The sequence below is a fragment of the Octodon degus genome, unplaced genomic scaffold, assembly GCF_000260255.1.
Source record: "Octodon degus isolate 3935 unplaced genomic scaffold, OctDeg1.0 scaffold00203, whole genome shotgun sequence".
NCBI classification, from domain to species: Eukaryota; Metazoa; Chordata; class Mammalia; order Rodentia; family Octodontidae; genus Octodon; species Octodon degus.
Genome location: NW_004524779.1, coordinates 872,087 through 890,895, shown reverse-complemented (window position 1 = coordinate 890,895; position 18,809 = coordinate 872,087). Strand labels below are relative to the sequence as shown.

The 18,809-nt window shown below is 42.0% G+C and overlaps 1 protein-coding gene and 1 pseudogene across 1 annotated transcript in view; both read left to right on the top strand.

Annotated features, from left to right (window-relative positions):
- The window catches only part of Pak2 (p21 (RAC1) activated kinase 2), an 88,852-nt gene that overhangs the window by 6,892 nt on the left and 63,151 nt on the right, over window positions 1–18,809 (top strand). The window lies entirely within an intron of this gene.
- Window positions 7,132–7,255, top strand: LOC111813606 (annotated as a pseudogene).

Here is an 18,809-nt window from a genome sequence, read left to right as displayed (position 1 = left end):
GTAATGGCCTCTAGCATAATTATTAGCTGCATCTTCCTTCCCTGTGATCAGCTGCTCCGGGTGGAAGTGCTGTCGGTAGGTCCCGGTGCGCACTTCATCTACCACCGTGGGCTCCAGGTCCACAAACACTGCTCTGGGCACGTGCTTGCCAGCCCCAGTCTCACTGAAGAACGTGTTGAAGGAGTCGTCCCCGCCACCACTGGTTTTGTCGCTAGGCATCTGACCATCAGGCTGGATTCCATGTTCAAGGCAGTACAATTCCCAGCAGGCATTGCCGATCTGGACACCTGCCTGCCCCACGTGGATAGAGATACACTCCCTCATGAGGAGTCCTGCCGGGTAGACACCGCTCGGGTAGACACCGCTCTCTCTTCTCGTGCTTCTCGCTTCTCACACTCCTCTCCTCGTGCACGCACTCAGTATTTCTTTTTTTAATAGCTTTGATTTGTATTTCCCTAATGATCAGTGGTATTCAGTCTTTCTTCATGTACTTACTGCCACTTATACATCTTCTTAGAATTTCTGTTCAGGGGGCCGGGGAGATGGCTCAGTAGAATAAGCGCTTCCCTGGCTTAAGTGCAAGGGCCTGAGTTCAAACCCTGGTTCTGCCCCCCCCCCCCAAAAAAAAAAAAGAAAAAGATGAAGAATTTCTGTTTAGGTCCTTGCTTGAAGATATTTGTGTGGATATAGGTTTTCATTTGATTTGGGTAAATACCAAGCAACAAAGTTACTGGATTCTATGGTAAGAGTGTATTTAGTTTAAAAAAAAAACTGCTACATTGTTTCCTAAACATTAGGAAAACACCCTTAATGAATGGGAGCTCAGGTTGCTGTGCCTTGGGAGCCCATGGGCAGTACTCTGTTCTTTTTTTTTTTTTTTTCCTTTTTTTTTTTTTTTTTCCCCCCGGAACTGGGGATTGAACTCAGGCCCTTGCGCTTGCCAGGGAAGCGCTTATTCCACTGAGCCATCTCCCCGGCCCCTGCAGTACTCTGTTCTGATAAATCTGTGACAAGTGGTATTGCAGTGTTTCTTAAATCTCCAGCTCCCTAATGTTGCATTTTTTCATGTACTGCTTTGTCATCTGCATGTCATCCTTGATGGAGCATCTCAGCAGATGTTTTGCCTATTTTTAAATTAGGTTGTTAGTGAGCTAGCTTGCTTGTGCATGCTCCCCCCCCCCCTTTCTTGTCTTTGTGAGATAGTGTCTTGCAATGCAGTTCAGGCTGCACTTAAACTCACTGTGTAGCCTAGGCTGGCCTCAAACTTGCAGTGATCCTCTTGCCTCAGCCTGCTGTGTGCTGGGACTATAAAGGTGTACCACCACACCCAGCTTTTTCTTCCATTTTGTGGCCTGTCTTCTCATCCTCTTTTATCTTTTTTTTTTTTTTTTTTTTTGGCGGAACTGGGGATTGAACTCAGGCCCTTACGCTTGCCAGGGAAGCACTTATTCCACTTAGCCATCTCCCTGGCCTCTCATTTATCATGTTTTGATGCAGTATTATTTGGTGTTCATGTAAATTCTTACTTGTAATGATCTTCAGTGTAGATTATACCATCATGAAAGATTGTCCTGTTCACTATTTTCATATACTTCAATTCATGTCTCTTTCTTTTTTTTTTTGGTGGAACCAGGGATTGAACTCAGGCCCTTGTGCTTGCCAGGGAAGCGCTTATTCTACTGAGTCATCTCCCTGGCCCCTCATGTCTCTTTCTTTGTTCATTATATTATTGAACTTTTATCTTCCTTTGCCATTTTGTTTTTGTTGTGTCTTTTTGAATTGCATATGATTATTTTTGGTTTTTGCCCAAAATGAATGCTGAAAGAAAGTGTTTATACTTTTTATCATATATTATGTTTGCTTTCAGATTTTTAAAAAAAAATTTTTTAAGACAGGGTCTCACTATGCAGTTCAGGCAGGCCTTGAGCTCACTTTGTAACCTGGTGGGTGGGTCTCAAACTCACAATGATCTTCCTGCCTCAGTCTCCCGAGTGCTGGTATTACAGGTGTGCTTTCAGATGTTTAATGCTTTTTGTTTTAAGTGCATTGCTGTTGCTTTGGCCTTTTAAATTTTTTTGTTGAATGTGTATAACCTAAAATTACCATCTTATCTGCTTTCTTTTTTTTTTTAAATTTTATTTATTTATTTATTTGTGTGTATGTGTGGCCAGCTCAGCCCACCAGGGGGCGGGCTGGCTGGCATGTGGTGCTGGGGGATTGAACCGTGGTCCCTGGGCTTTGATAAGCTTGTTCTAAGTAGGTGCTTTAGACCACTGAGCCATCTTACCAGCCCCCTTATCTGCTTTCAAGTGCACAGTTCTTTGGCATTGAGTCCACTTATGTTTTTGTGCAGCTATCACCATCTTTCACCTCTAGAATGGTTTTCATAACTCTCAACCAAAACCCTGTACGTACTGCTTTGCACCTGGTTCTCGAGCCCCAGCCTCCAGTCACCTGCCTCAGGTCCACAGTCTGTTAGGAATTTGCTTCATCACAGGAGGATCTGACAATATTTATTCTTTTGTATCTGGCTTATTTCAGGTAGCACACTGTTTTCAGAGCTGAGCCATGGTGTAGTATGTTTTAGCACTTAAATCTTTTGGGATTACGTGTGCTTTCAGATGTTTGATGCTTTTTGTTTTCTGTGTATTTTTTTTTAATTTTATTTATTTATGTGTGTGTGTGTGTGTGTGTGTGTGTGGCCAGCTCAGCCCACCAGGGGGCGGGGCTGGCTGACATGTGGTGCTAGGGGATTGAACCGCAGTCCCTGTGCTTTGCTGAGCTTGTTCTAAGTAGGTGCTTTAGACCACTGAGCCATCTCACCAGCCCCCTGTGTATTGTTGTTGCTTTGAACTTTTAAATGTCTGTCGCATATGTGCATCCAGTGTCTTACTTAGCCATTTATCTGCTGATGTTCTCTATTTTTTACTTTGTAAATTATGTTTGGTTTGCTTATATCCGATATTTAAAATACATGTATCCTATTTTGTGAATATACTAGTATTTGAGACCTGGAACTCAGCCCCAGCTGGCCTCAGTCTTGGAGTGATCCTCCTGCCTCAGCCTCCCAAGAGCCTGTCCTGTCCTGATTTATCTTGTATGGGAAGGGTGATTTTTCCACTCTTGGTGCTGCCTTATTTTTGGAGTTTTATTCATTACTGAATAGTAACATCTGCTGTGCATTTGTGAGAAATCTTTGAGTCTGCAGTTAGTTGTCCTGGTGTGGATGAACCTCTGCCGAAGGGGCACTGCTGCCCACTAGCCACAGTTGCTAGCCTGCTTCCCGCTCCTTAGTAGACAGTCATCTCCTGTGGTGAGCTCACTGAGAACCTTCCCGCACTGCTTCCATCTGTGTGCCTTGGAACTGGCGCAGAATGTGAGCATCTCTGATCTCCAGGAGCTGCGCAAGGACCCTTCCTGGTCTAGCCAGTGCCCTGGGAGGGGCTGCATCAGTACAGGTGTTTCTGTCCTGTATAGCTCCTCCACCTGAGCCTGGCAGGCACATAGGTACTTGCATGGTTTTTATTATGCCTAGAAAAATCAGAGGAGAAAAGAAGGCCCTGTTCTCTGGTCTGCCTCTACAGAACTGCCTCTGTATAGCAAAGGTGGCTGAGCAGGGTCCCTGAATAAAGGGGTGGCAGGTGGCGAGGGGGCAAGATATCCTATCCTTTTTTAAAAATTTTTTTAAAAGACTGAGTGTGGTGGTACATGTCTGTAATCCCAGCACTTGGGAGGCCAAAAACAGGAAGATCACTACAAGTCCAATCTGTAATGAGACCCTGTAGACCCTGCACTACATACAAAAAAATAAATAAAAATAAAATTATTTATTTATTTATTTATTTGGCACAAGGTCTTCCTATGCAGCTCACACTTGTAGTCATCTTCCTGTCTCAGCCTCCCCAGTGCTGGGATTTCATGCATGAAATCCACCAGACCCAGTTTCAGTGGCTGGCACAGCATGTGGGGACTGGGGACTGAAACCAGGTCCTTAGGCTTGCCAGGCAGGCACTTAGACCACTGAATTATCTCCCCAGCCTCCTACTGTCGTCGTCTTCTTTTTTTAAAAAAATGTATTTAGTACAGAGTTTACAAGGTCTTACTACACAGATACAGACTTATAGTGGTCCTCCTATTTTCAGCCGCTGAATTGCTGGAATTACGGGGGAGTGCCACCATGCCCAGTCTCAAGCAGTGTCAGGATACCCTAAGCCAGCAGGGCACAGCACCGCACTGCACTGCACCACACCTCACCTCACCTCACCTCACCTCACCTCACCTCACCTCACCTCACAGCACGGCAGGTACAACACCCAGTCCCTGCATCTGCCTAAGCAGGCACTTTAATCCGTTGAACTATCTGGCCAGCCCTCCTGTCTTCTTTTGAGTAGATGCTCAAACTTCATTTTATGAGGCAGTGCATGGCTAGGTTGTGAGTTCCTTGTTGTTTTTATTGTTGTTTGAGACAGGCTCTTGCTACATAGTTCAGGATGGCCTTGAACTCACTGTGTAGTCCAGCCTGGGCTGAAATTTGTGGGCATTCTTCTGCCTTAGCCTCCTGAGTGCTGAGATTACAGGTTTGTGCCATCATGCTTGGCTTCTAGGTTGAGTTTTCTTTCCACTGCACTTGAATATATAGTTAGTGGAAATCCTTCAGAATCTGTTATAAATTGTCTTTGCAGAATTCTACGACCGTCTACATCTATAACTTCTGATTGTATACCATTGTTTACTAGAAAAGCATTGTGGGGTTTTTTTTTGGGTGGGGGATAGTAGATTCAAGAGATCGAATGCAGCAGTGTGCATGCTAAGCTTTTGCTCAACCACCAAGCTACTCCTCCAGCCCTGTCCAGTTCTTTAAGACTTAGAGTATTAGGGCCAGGGAGATAGCTCAGTAGAGTAAGTGCTTCCCTGGCAAGTGCAAGTTCAATCCCCGGTTCTGCAAAAAAAAAAAAAAAAAAGAGTATTAGGGCCAGGGAGATAGCTCAGTAGAGTAAGTGCTTCCCTGGCAAGTGCAAGTTCAATCCCCGGTTCTGCAAAAAAAAAAAAAAAAAAGACATAGCATCATGTAAGCAATCAAATTAGTCTTGATCTTCATCTTTCAGTAAAAGATTTTACCTGAGATAACCACTTTGATAGAAAGATATATCTTGTCCTAATGTGCATCTCTTTGTTGTCTAGTAATGTACACTTTTCATATGTTTATTGTCTTACTGGTCTCCCACTGCCCCCCCTTTTCCATTTTTTGGGGTTTGTAGTCACACTTGGGAAAAAAAAACTACACTTTATTCCCTTTGAATTCTCCTTAGTGTTTTTGTTGCTGCTTGCCTACTTTCTCTGTCCCCACCTTCCAGGTTATGTGTGTGTGTTATTTGAGCCTTTTCTGAGCCTTGCTGTTTTACTTTCTTCATGCTTGGTCATGTTTTGTTGCTTTCTTTAAGTGTAGTGATTGGGTGGAGGCCAAGAGGAAGAGGAAAGAAAAAAGACTCATATCTGAATTACAAAATTTCCTTACACTTGCTATTTCCTTTTTTTTTTTTTTAATTTTTTTTTTTTTTGCTATTTCCTTTTTATGAAGAGACCTTCCTGTCTTTTTTAGCCTGACAAATTCCTCAGCATTCTTCAAAAGCCGGGTTTAATTTTTCTGCCTAACTCCTCATCAGTAGGCCTCTTTCCTCAGTCCTCTTTCCACTACTGCTCATTAGTTCCTGTTGGCTCCTTTTTCAAGTTACAGGGTCCCAAGTTACTGTTTTCCACTGTGAACTCAAAACCAAGATGAAATCTTTGTTTTGTTTCTTGTTTCCTGAGACAGGGTCTCACTATGTAGTACAGGCTGGTCTTGAACTTCCTGCATAGCCCAGGTTGGCCTCAAATGTATATTGATCTTCTAGCCTCAGCCTCCTGAGTACTGGATTACAGGTGTGTTGTACCACACCTGGCTGTAAAAGCATTTTTATAAATCTTGTTCTCTAGTATTGGCATAATTTAGGGATTTTGGCAGTACATGAATATTTGAATGAGTGAATGAGAGACTATGACTTTTTATTATTTTTTCCCCAGTGATCTCATTTTCCTGCTTTTTATCTTGTGTAAAAATAAAAATAGGTATTTCTGGGAACTGGAATTGTATTTTTCTGTTTGCTTTAGACTATTCTAGTTTAAGATTGTCTTTATATGTGTTATATGTGTTTTTGTTTTGTTTGTTCACTTTTGTAGTACAGGGGCTTGAACCCAGAGAGCACTGAGCTGTATTTCCAGCCCTTTTGTATTTCTTGAAATAGTCTTGCCAACTTGCCTAGACTGGTTACAGCTTGTAGTCTTTTTTCCTTACTCTTCGGAGTAGCTGGCATTAATCAGACATGTGTCACTGCCTGGCTTTGTTTTGAGGTTTCTGTAATGACCATGTACACTACTGTTACTTTAAGAATAATAAACAGGGGCTGGGGAGATAGCTCAGTAAGGTCCTGAGTTCAATCCCCGGTACCACAGAAAAGAAACAACAACAACAAAAAACCCAAGAATAATAAGCACTGTTGGATGTGGTTGCACACCGGTAATACCAGTATTCTGGAGGCCAAGACAAGAAGATCACTGGACAATCAATGTGAATTTGAGGCCAGTCTGGGCTACATAGTGAGACCTTGTTTCAAAAAAAGTAAAACAAAACAGAACAAAAAATGAAAGAGGGGGAAAAGAAGAATAAACAATGAATACTTTTTTTATCTTGTGTAAAAATAAAAGTGAGCCCTGAACTCACTTTGTAGCTCAGGCTGGTCTTGAACTTAACAAAGATCCTCCTGCCTCTGCCTCTGGAGTGCTGGGATCACAGGCGTGCACCACTGCACCCGTTTTTGAACAATAAACACTTTTAAAATAGAAGTTTCAAATGTCCCAGTTCTGCTGCCCAACCCCTACAATTTTCTGGGCTCACTGTGTGTGTTTTATTTACCAGGACTTGTCACCATATGCCCTCTAACCTGTGTCCTGTTTCAGGAAGGACCTGTTGCCTGAAATCCCATTTTTCTGGATAGGAATACTGAGAAGTACTGGTGTTAGGGGTTGGGTGATTAGCATTTGGAGACATGTCCTGGTCCCATCTTGAACACGTGGTTGAAAATGTAAGGTTTCTATAGCTTTGCACAGTGGCAGTGTCGTAGCCAATGAGGTTTATTCGAGGCACGGTTATTGCTAATTGAAAATGTAAGGTTTCTGGCCACTGGGACCACTGTGGAACTTCTTTTCCTACTTTTAACTGGCCCACATTCGCTCTACAGAGAGTGTTACTCCCCACCCTCCCTTTTCTTTCTTAGACAGTATCTTGCTATGTACTTTAGGCTGGCCCTTCACTTGCTATGTAGCCCTAGCTTTCTTGAACTCATGTTGATCCTCCTGCCTCAGCCTCCTTAGTGCTGGGACTACAGATGTGCGTCACCACATCCTGCTCTGACCTTTAATAAATGTAGAACCTTGTTACCCTCTGGGGGAAAAAGTGTGATGTTTCTGCTTCTCTTATCCATTGTTAGAGCAAAGGTAAGTGGGACATTTAGTTATCTTAGTTCTCTACAATACTTAAGGTAGAATACAAAATTCATTGCCTAATTTTCCTAGGTCTTTACTTCCCTAAAGAAGTAGAGAAACCGGGCTGGAGAGATGGCTCAGTGGTCTAAAGCACCTACTTGGAACAAGCTTGGCAAAGCACAGGGACCGCGGTTCAATCCCCCAGCACCACATGCCAGCCAGCCGCGCCCCCTGGTGGGCTGAGCTGGCCACACACACACACACACACACACACACACACAATAAATGTTAAAATAAAAAAAAAATTAAAAAAAAAAAGAAGTAGAGAAACCCTACTAAACTCTGGTGGTATCACAGATAAATCCTTTCATTCACCAGGTTATTCAGCAGATAACCTCATGGCCTTCTTTGGCCTAGGCACACTACTACAGTGCTAGGTGTGCTATTGTAATGTTTATTCAGATTAACTCACTGCACCCTGGCTGTGGGCTTTATAATGCTGGTAGAGAAGATGTAGCCATCGTGGTGGTGAATGTCAAGATAGAAGGAAATAAACTAATGGGAGTGTTTCAAAGGTAGTGCAGTTTCCTGAGAGGAGGACATTTAGGCCAGTACTGGAAGTTTTCACCAAGTACAGGCCAGGCATGGAAAGTAGGGTGATCGGCTCATCCTGGTTTGTTCAAGGACTCTTCTGGATTTGTTATTAGAGGTTCTGGGTGGAAGGAATCCCTTGATCCATTGTCAAGGGATGGTTAGTGAACAGTCCAAAGCCTTCCAGGAAGGCCATGTGTAGCGACTTGACATGGCTATTAAGAAAAATCATTAAAGTGGAAAAACTTACAGACCGTAGAAAGACTAAAAAGAGATGAACCTGGGCAGAGAATGCATGTAACCATTGGACCACTGAAGTGCCACTGAAAGGTTTTAAGTAGCAGAGTGAAGTGATAGCCATTTTTTTCTTAACAGTGTCCAAGGAATTGACTCTAGGGGCACTCTACCACTGAGCTAAATCACCAGTCCAGAGAGTGAATTTAGGAATAAGTAACTCAAGTAGTAGACTAGGGTAATTATGTATTCTGAAAAGGCTGTTTGGAAGGCCAGGATGGTTCGGGCAGTTGGAGAATTCTTACAAAGGTGTGAATGTCCAAAGCAAATGATTTTTTTTAAATTACCCTATAAGAATGTTAATTTCTTAAAAGTGTGAAAAGATCAAACATTCATATTTTTGTCATTGGAGAAAAATACCCAGGCAGTTGAGGCAGGAGGAATGCATGAGTTTGAGGCAGCCTGGGATGCATTCGTTTCCAAGAGACTGGGTATATAAGATGTTTTCTCTAAAAAGAATTGCATAGAATGTAGAAGGCATAGTGATGAAATCATGAAAGTGATTCTTCAACATAGCAAAAACTGTATGTCATCTTGTCACCTTCAAAAGTAGCCTCCTTGAAAAGCTCTATGTTCATTCCAGTGAGATATATATATATATATATATATATACATTTTTTTTAAATGTATTTGGTTATTACAGGTTATTACAGGACCTCACTACGCAGCTCAGACTCATGGTGTTCCTCTTACTTTCAGCCTCCCCAGCACTGGGATTACAGGTGTGTGCCACTACACCCTATGCCCAGATGCTAGCTGGCTCAGCCAGCCCTGGGAGTGGGGCTGGTGCGGCCTGTGGTGCTGGACATAGAACTGCAGTCACTGTGCTTGCCTGAGCTTGCCTAAGCATGCATTTTAGTTCACGATACTATCTCCCAGTGATACTTCTGTTCAGTTTTTAGAACTTTCTCATCTTACAAAGAACCTTGTATTTTACAATGGTCCCTGCCCTCCTCCCAAACAGCCATTAAGCTGTTTTTGTCTTTTAATTTTATGTCTTCTGGACAAATGGAATTTATGAAGGAGATGGTCTTTTGTGGCCTTTTTTTTTTTTTTTTTTTTTTTGGCGGAACCGGGGATTGAACTCAGATCCTTTTGTTTGCCAGTCAAGCGCTTATCCTACTGAGCCATCTCCCCGGCCCCTGTGGCTTTTTTTTTATTTTTATTTTTTTATTATTTTTTTATTTTTTTAAGTAACAATGTTGGCTGAGTGTGGTAGTGCATGCCTGTAATCCCAGCACTGGGGAGGCTAAGGCTGGAGGATCATTGCAAGTTCAAGACCAGTCTGGACTACAATAAAGTAAACTCAAGGCCAGCCTGGACTGCATAGTGTTACCTTTTTTCAAAAAGGCAACTCTCCCAGTCCTTACCCCCCCCCCCAAAAAAAAAGTAGCAGAGTTTTCAAGGCCTGTCTTTGTAGTATGAATCGTAGCCACATTTTTTTTTTATGGCAGAGTAATAGTCCATTGTCTAGATGCTGTATTCGTTTATTTGTTCATTAATCATTGGATGTTTGGATTGTTTTCATTTTTCTTCCCACTGACAGTATGTGAGTGGTCCAGTTTCTCCCTGTCCTCATCGGCACTGATACTGACTGACTTGCTTTCTGGTTTTTTTTGTTTGTTTGTTTCGTTTTTTTTTTTTGAGCATGTGCGTGTATGTGATGCTGGGGATGAAACCCAGGGCCTCTTATGTGCTAGACAAGTGCTTAGTCACTGAGCTGTATCCCCACCTTCGATTTTCTTCTGGCTTTGGCATAGTCATAGTAGTGATGTTTCTTTTTGGGGGTTGATATGGGAATTTTATTTATTTTTATTTTAGGGGAGGGTCTACAGGATGTTCAGGGTTTCACTACTAGATTGGACTCATAGTGATCCTCCTGTTTATGGCCTCCCAAGTGCTGGCGCAGGCCACCACGCCCAGTCTCTCTTGCCCTCTCAGTTGCCCCAGAGGCGGGGCTGTCATGGCAGGCCTGGGGATCAAACCTCAGCCCCTGTGCCTGCTTGCAGGCGCTTTAATCTGCTGAACTATTTGGCTGGCCGGGATACAGGAAACTGAAATCAGGATCTCACCCTTTCCAGGCTGGCACTGTACCACAGAGCTAAGTCCCTGGCCCAGTAGTGAGTTTTCATTGTGGTTTTAATTTGCATTTCCTTGATGGCTAATGACATTTAATATCTTTTTGTGTAATGCTGACTTTTTTTTTTTTTTTGTCAGTTTTTGGGTTTTTTGAGACAGGTTTTGATATGTAGTTGAGGCTGAATTCTTATGGCTTAGGCTGGCTTCACATTCACTGCAATCCTTCTGCCTCAGTCTCCTGAGTGCTGGGACTATAGGTGTACCCTGCCATACCTGGCCTAATTGACCCTTTTGATATCCTTGGGATTTATTCAAAGCCTCTGTAAAAGCATTTTTCAAAACAGTTTGTGTTGTTATTGTTTTTTAAATGTATTTGGTACAGGGTGTACAGGGTCTTACTATGTAGATTGGACTCCTATTGATGAGTCTTTTGTTTTCAACCTTCCAAGCACTGGTATTACAGTCATGTACCACCAAGCCCAGTCTCAGCACGCCCTGCAGGTGGGGTTGGCACAGCACACTGGGGATTGAACCCCAGCCGTTGCGCTCTGCCTGAGCAGATGCTTTAGTTCCCTGAGTGGTGTTATTTTTGAGACAGGATCTCACTGTGTAGTTCAGGTTGGCCTTGAACTTGCTTATGTAGCCCCAGCTGCCTCGAATTCACGGAGATCCTCTTATCCCAGCTTCCCGAGTGCTGGCATCACAGGCATGTGCTGCTCTACCCAACCAGAAAAGAATTTATGTTTTTTATTTTTGTACTGGAACTAGAACTCAGGACCTTCACTTGCCGGGCAGGTGCTCATGCCGCTGATCTGAATCCCAGCCCCAATAACAGTATTTTTATATATGTTCAGAATAGAGTATTTTAGATTAATATTTCTCACATTCTTTCTATTGCAGGCTAATAACTTTGTAAAAATAAAGCCATATACAGAATACAAGCCAAGCCCAATGCCAGTTGATTGTTGTTAGTCAACAATTGCTCCAAAAGTTTGTAAACTCTCAATGTTTTTTCTTCATTGATCACAAATAATTACCAGTCCTTGTACACTCTTTAAATAGAATTGCTTTAGGTTGTTAAAGGGCATTAGGAAGCTACAGTTTTTTCATTTTTGAACTCATGGCAGTTGCTTGTTAGATTTTTCTGCATTTTCTGCTCTGACTCCAGTCCTCATTTGTTGTTGAGGTGATCCTCCCTAGAGTGGTTGTATTGTTTTCAGAGTAAATTAGAGATGCGGTTTACACAAAAGTTGGATTTGAGACCATTTGAGCGTGGCTTTTGACTTTAATTGTCTCCAGATTGATGATGGTATGCTTATTGGAAGGGGAATTGCTGCCAGCTTCCCAGGTTGGCCTAGAACTCATAGCAATCCTCCTGCCTCAGCCTCCCTAGTACTTAAAATGTGCACTGCCACACCCAGTTTAAGTGCCTTGTTGACAAATGAGATTGTGTCATTTCAGGTTCAATCAGGAGAGAGAAACTACACAGTAACTTGAATAGGAAAAAATGAGACTAACACAGAAATTGAGTAATGAGGGCCTCATTCAAGTAAGTAGAACATAAGTAAGTAAAAAGAACAGGAATAGCAAAAGAAAGGAGTAACTGCTGGAGGACTAGGGCTGCGCAAGAGCCATCCCTTCCCACAGGGCTGAGATCAGACTTCGTTGGAGAGGGCATGGCGGTGGATCAATAAATGTTAGAGATACCTGCCTTTTAATGGTTCCTTGTTGGGCAGACATTAGGTTTCTCCCACTAGGGTACCAGAGAAAGTAGTTCATGAATAGGTCTTGACTGCTACAAAATTACCCCAGAAGAGTGGGGGTGGAGGAAACCACTGACAGTTCAGTTGACTCAGTACCACTGGTCACCTTGCTGTGTAGGAGCTGACCCCTGGAGAAACCAGCCAACCACCTCCCCTTCTGGAGTCAGTGACAGGCTGGAACCAGGAAGTGAATCTTTCTTTTGAAATATCTCTCTAGTGCCCTCTACTGACAGTTTACTGTTGCTCTAGCTTGGCGCGGGGCAGGAAAAGTACAAGTCCGATTCATTTTCAGAGTAGGCAAAAAGGATGAGTGGATTTGAGAGGCACTAAATTAGTAACAAGCATGGAAATGGCATTAAGAGCTGTAGGAGCTCAAAGAAGGGATAGAGTAAAGGAAGTACTAACATGAGTTAGTCTTTTATATTTATTTTATTTTTATTTATTTATTTTGAGACAGGTTCTTGCTGTCTATTGAGTTCAGGCTTTGAACTCTGTAGTCCAGGCTGACCTCACCTGTCTCAGCCTCCCAAATGCTGAGATTATAAGCATGTATCACGTGCCCGGTTTTAAATTTTTTAAGTCGAAGATGATAATTCTGTTTTTTTTAATACAAAACAAAGCCTGCTAATTTTAGTAAAATTAGAATATAAACAAGCATGTTTGTCCCTTGTTTATGTTCAAAAGAAAGAGAGGAAAAATTTTTCCTTATTGTCTACACACAGATCAAGAGCTAGTGGCCAAGGCCAGCCAGATAGCTTGGCAGATTAAAGCACCTGCTTAGACAGATGCAGGGACTGGGATTTGATCCCCGGTGTGCCCTGGTGTGCTGTGCCGGCTCCACCCCTGGGGCACGCTGAGACTGGCAACTGAGACTGTGTGTGGTGGCTCACACCTCTAATCCCTGCACTTGGGAGGCTGAAAATAGGAGGATCATTTCCTCGATCTGTGTAGTGAGACCTTGTAGACCCTGTACTAAACACATTAAAAAAAGAAGAGCTGGTGGCCGAGTAGTGTATATAGTAGGGAAGGAAGGCTTTTCTGCGTGGTACTTGGCTGCTGCTTCTGTTTCCATTTGCCAAAAAAAAAAAAGGCTTTGAAATGTAATGATGCTAATCAACTTTGGATATTTTGAGGAGCTTTCTGCCTTTACTGTTTAAATTACATTTATTTGTGTAATTCCTTTAACAAATTTGCCAAACATACAATAATAAACATTATTTTAGTGCTCTTCAGAAGAGCACTGAGGTGTTAGTGCCATAGGTTAGTGGCACAGTGCTTGAAAAGGTCCCGAGTTTGATTTCCACATCAAAAAAAAAAAAATTTTTTTTTAAAGCTAAGATTTTCTAAAAAAAAAAAATTATAAAGCTAAGATTTTCTCATGGAATATTGTATCTTTTTTTTTTTTTTTTTTTTTTTTTTCCTTGGCGGAACCAGGGATTGAACTCAGATCCTTGCGTTTGCCAGTCACGCACTTATCCTACTGAGCCATCTCCCTGGCCCAGAATATTGTATCTTTGAAGCCTATCTTATTTTTCTTTTCTTTGTTCAAAGATTTTCCTATGATTATTTTTCTTAGGAACAGGGTTCTAGCAAGGGTGGTGGCATATACCTGTAATCCCAGCATTTGGGAGGAAGATTACTATAAGTTCGATGTAAGGGAAATGTAAGTAAGGGCTTGACCTCCTGGTGCTGTCCCCATAGAGTTCCTTAAGGAAGTCACAGTGTTAGAAAGGGGTCAACTCACATCACCATTGGTCAGAGACCTATCCCCCTAACACACGCGCACATGCAGAGTTAACTTCCCCTGTACTGCCAGGTTGCACGTGTGTGGGTGCCACATGTCGTGCACTGTGCAGCACATCCTGAGCAAGGTGTTAATGTGCCTTGAAACAGTTGCCCACAACAGATAGAGCTCATTGCAGAAATAGCAGATTGAAGCAGGTGGAGAGGCTAAGAGGGTGTGAAAAGACGCAAAACTGGTGTCATATCTGATACAGGAATTCATTTTAGTTAAAATTCTTCATATGAAGATGAGCTGTGCCATCTTGTTCTTGTGCAGTGTCTCTGCTATCCCCTAGGCTTTTAGTCTTCCTTATAAATTGAGAACCAGTGGTCCAAGTTCTCACCACTTTTTTTATGTATTTAGTACAGGGTCTCACTATATAGTTTAGACTTGTAGTGATCCTTCTGTTTTTCAGCCTCCCAAGTGCTGGTATTACAGTCTTGTGCTAGCATGCCCTGGGCGCTGGCAGGGCTGGTGGTGCTGGGGATCAAACTCCAGCCCCTGCGCACTGCCTAAGCAGGCGCTTTAGTCCACTGAGCTATCTGCCTGGCCCTTTCACAAAACCCTTTTGGTATTTCTTGGACACATTGCAGACATCTAGAGCTATATCAAGATCACTGGCTCAGCATTAGACTGTGATACATTTGACAGTGTCCATCTTGGTGAATTGTTTGCTGAGATTAAAAGCCAAAAATAAAATCAATATGGACAGGAAATCAGGATGGTAGTGTTTGAGGTTTGGAAGTTTAGCAGTGCCCATCAGTGTGCTTCCCACTCACACTGTCACTTTCTTTCATTTATGTGTATTGGTTTTTCATATAGTTATTAAGTTTTTAGGGCATGATCACTTATAGAGTTGTCCCAACCTAAGGCCAAGTAAGTGAAGCTGTTAGAAATTTCTGTTGGCCTAAAGGCACTGTGAGCTGAACTGAGGTGGGAAGGGCCTCGTGAGCTGGGCATGGCAGTGCTGCCTATAAATCCCAGCACTGAGGAGGCTGATGCAGGAGGATTTTGATCAAAGTTCAAGGCTAGCCTGAACTTCATCGTGAAACCTCAGCTCGGGGAAATAAAAGGGGGAAGAGGAACTATGAACCTCGAACAAGAATATCTGGGACCCTCTGTTGTAGGAACTTCATATGATATTACAGATTATATCTTTTTTTATCTGATTTCTGTCTAGTGTATAAAAATTCAGTTAACTTTTGTGCATGCCTCTGTCCTGCAAATTTGCATTTTCCTAATAATTTATTTGTAACTTGGCTTGCATTTTTCTTTTTTTAAATGTGTAAATGTGGCGATCACATTCATCATAGAAGAGTCTGTACCTGTATGTGATATATAGTGCTGCTTTTTTTCCCATTCCCCTCCTCTCCCTTCAACCCTTTTCCTCTCCTTATTTACAGAAGCTTTGTTTGTACTTTCCCCATTTTTTTTTCCTCCTTCCTTCCTTCCCTACTTCCCCCTTCCTTGTTTCCCATCTCATTTGACTTGCATTTTGTGGACCGTCATTTACTATTAATGACACTTGATTCTTTTAATATAACAAAACATTGGAGACAAAAGAGTGATACTTTATTTAGCACTGGGGATTGAACCCTGGATCTTACGCCTTCTAGGCAAGTGCTCTACTACTGAGCTACATCTCCACTCTTATTTTTTTCTTTTTTATTTTTTTGAGACAGATCTCTGCAATTGAGGCTGGCCTTGACCTCATTTTGTAGCCCCAGGCAGGCCTCAAACTCTTTCTGCCTCAACCTCCTGAGTGCTGAAATTACAGGCTTATTAGCATGACTTCTTTTTATATTTTGAAATAGCATCTTGCTTAGTTGCTCAGGCTGGCCTTAAAGTTGAGAACACAGAAGAATAAAGAATGTGAGAATTCTCAGCTCCTGCCAGTTTATATTCAGGTTTTTTTTTTTTTTTTTTTTTTTTTCCCGACATCTAGTTCAGTTGAAAAGCTAAACAAGATTCAAGTGTTGTCTGCAAATGAGAAATAGAAGGATTGGTTTTAGTGAAAAGTGAATTGTCAGATTGAGTTTCTGTGGTACTTTCAGTGTACTGTTACAAGTAGTAATCATTTACTTACACTCAGATTTTATCTGGTTTACAAAATTGTATCAAATATACAAAACAAGATATATGCAGAGAAACCTGGCTTTTATTCTGTCCCTCCATTTTGTCCCTCTTCTCCCCTAAAATAACCATTAAAAAAAAGCCCGTATAGATCCTTTTACTTCTATACACATGGTAACTATAAGTGGTGGCAGGGATATGTGGATTTGATTGTAAACATACAGTGTCTTATCAAATCATATATATTTAAAATATATACAATTTTTTTCCAGTTAGATCTCAAACTAGAAAGCCTTTGATTTAATTTATCTTTTAAGAAGTAATACATGGGACTGGGGAGATGGCTCAGTAGAATAAGTGCTTGCCTGGCAAGCTCAAGGGCCTGAGTTCAATCCCCAGTTCCACAAACAAAAAAGTAATACAGGCTAGGCATGGGCAGTGGACACCTGTAATCCCAGCACTTGTAATGCTGAAGCAGGAGGATCTCTGTGAGTTGGAGGCCAGCCTTGCTACATAGTAAGTTCAAGGCCAGCTTAAACTACATAGGGAGACCCTGTCTCAAAAACAAATAGTAATATGAATAAACTTGATAGCATATGTATATTGATAGTCCGGCTTCCCCATCCCTGCTTACTGTTTTTCTAGTATGCATGTATACTAGAAGGGGCCTAGTATCCTTTTTATTTTATTTTTTTATTATTTGTACAGCTGGGTATGATTTATTTCACTTACAAGTATGGTCTGTAGTTGCATCTGTTTACCTACAAAAGCCTCAAGCTTTTTTATACCTGAGTAATATACTCTGTTGTGTAAATATACTACATGTTTTCTATCCATTCCTCAGTTATGGGCATTTGGGTTGTTTCCAGGATTTAGCTGTGACTAGCACCATTTGTTTTTGTAGCTTTATAATATGTTAGTGTGTGATACCTAGTCTCCTACTATGGACATTGGAGTTGCTCTCTTTACTGCCTGGTACATACAGCTCTTTGTGTTTTTGCCAGTGTATCTTTGGAGCAGAGTCTTAGTAATAGGACATCTTGATGAAAGGGTATATAATCTGTATTTTTCAACACTGTTATAATGTTTTCATCCAAAATGAAAATGAAAGTTTGTTGTTGTTGTTTGTACCAGTGACCAAAGGGTACCTTGTGCTTGCTAGGCAGGCGCCTAAGCTGCTGAGCTATCTCTCAGGCCCAAAATGATAGATTATTACACCTAGCCTTGGGGTCAACCCACTCAGGTCCCCTCTTCTGTCCCTGTCTTACACAGAAACTTTCTTTTCCCTAATATATATATATATATATATATATATATATTCTGCTCTTAACCTCCGTTTGTCCCTACAATTCATTTTTTGGTTTTAGAGATCATGAATTCATCCCAGGTACCTTTCAGGTTGGGAGTTTCATTCCTCTATATCATTTGGAGGTTGTCCAGCAAGATCATTGGACAGAAGTTATCTCAAAAAGTCTCTTACTCTTTTAGAGTGCATCATTAGGCACCAGAAGAGGTGTGATCCTTACATGCTGAAAAAGAGCCATTTAATACTCCCTAGAGCTAAAATGGGATGCAGAGACTCAAGGTTATGTCTACCCAAGATAAAAATGCCTGCAACTGTGCTGGCCTGATAGCTTAGCAGACTAACGTGCCTGCTTAGGCCGAGCTCAGTGACCAGGGTTTGATCCCCAGCTTGCCGTGCTGGCCCCGCCCCCTGGGCATGCTGAGAGGTGATTGAGACTGGGTGTGGTGTTGTGTACCTGTAATTCCAATGCTTGGGAAGCTGAAAACAGGAGAATCACTATGAATCTGATCTACGTAGTGAGACCCTGTAGACCCTGTCCTAAATACAGGGGAAAAAATGCCTGCTGTCTGTTGAGGACCTTTAGTTAAAACCTCTGGAAAGTATCTCTGACTGCCAGTCAACAACTACTACCCCACTCAGCCTGAAGAACCAGGGATTGAACTCAGTATCCTGCTTAGATACATTAAAGGATTTGTGTCTTTCATCAGATCTGGGAATTCTCCAGCCCCTTTATTTTGTCGTCTTCTCTCATATTTTTTGTTTCTCTGTTCTACACCTTAGGCACTTCAGTACATGTCTCAGTTCATTAATTCTCTCTTTTGATGTGTCTTTGTTGCTTGTTTAAATGTTGTTTTACTTTGCAGATATTGTTAATGTTTTCTTATTTAAAGATCTATACAGAGTTTTCATATTGGCTCTTTTTCTGTTTTTATTTTCAGACATATATGTAGTCTATGTTGAATCATCCATCTCTTTCATCAGTCTGTTTGGCTAGTGGTCAGTCATGGGATTTGATTTTTTGCTTAGAGTTCTGATTTTCCATTGTGAGATGCTTCTTTTTCTTAGTTAAAACTCCCAAGTATGCTTCATAGTATTTGCTTCAGTCACTCTCTGGAGAGGGCTACCAACATGATACCACATCCCGTTCAGTCTGGTTGGGGCGGGGGTGGAGGAAGTAGGGGTAGGGGTGTGCTTATTTTTTCCTTCTTTACTTGGATCTCATGGATGGGATGAATTTAGACCATAAAAACTGCATTTTGGGGCTGGAGAGATGGCTCAGTGGTCTAAAGCACCTACTTAGAACAAGCTTAGCAAAGCATCAGGGACCGCGGTTCAATCCCCCAGCACCACATGCCAGCCCGCCCCGCCCCCTGGTGGGCTGAGCTGGCCACACACACACACC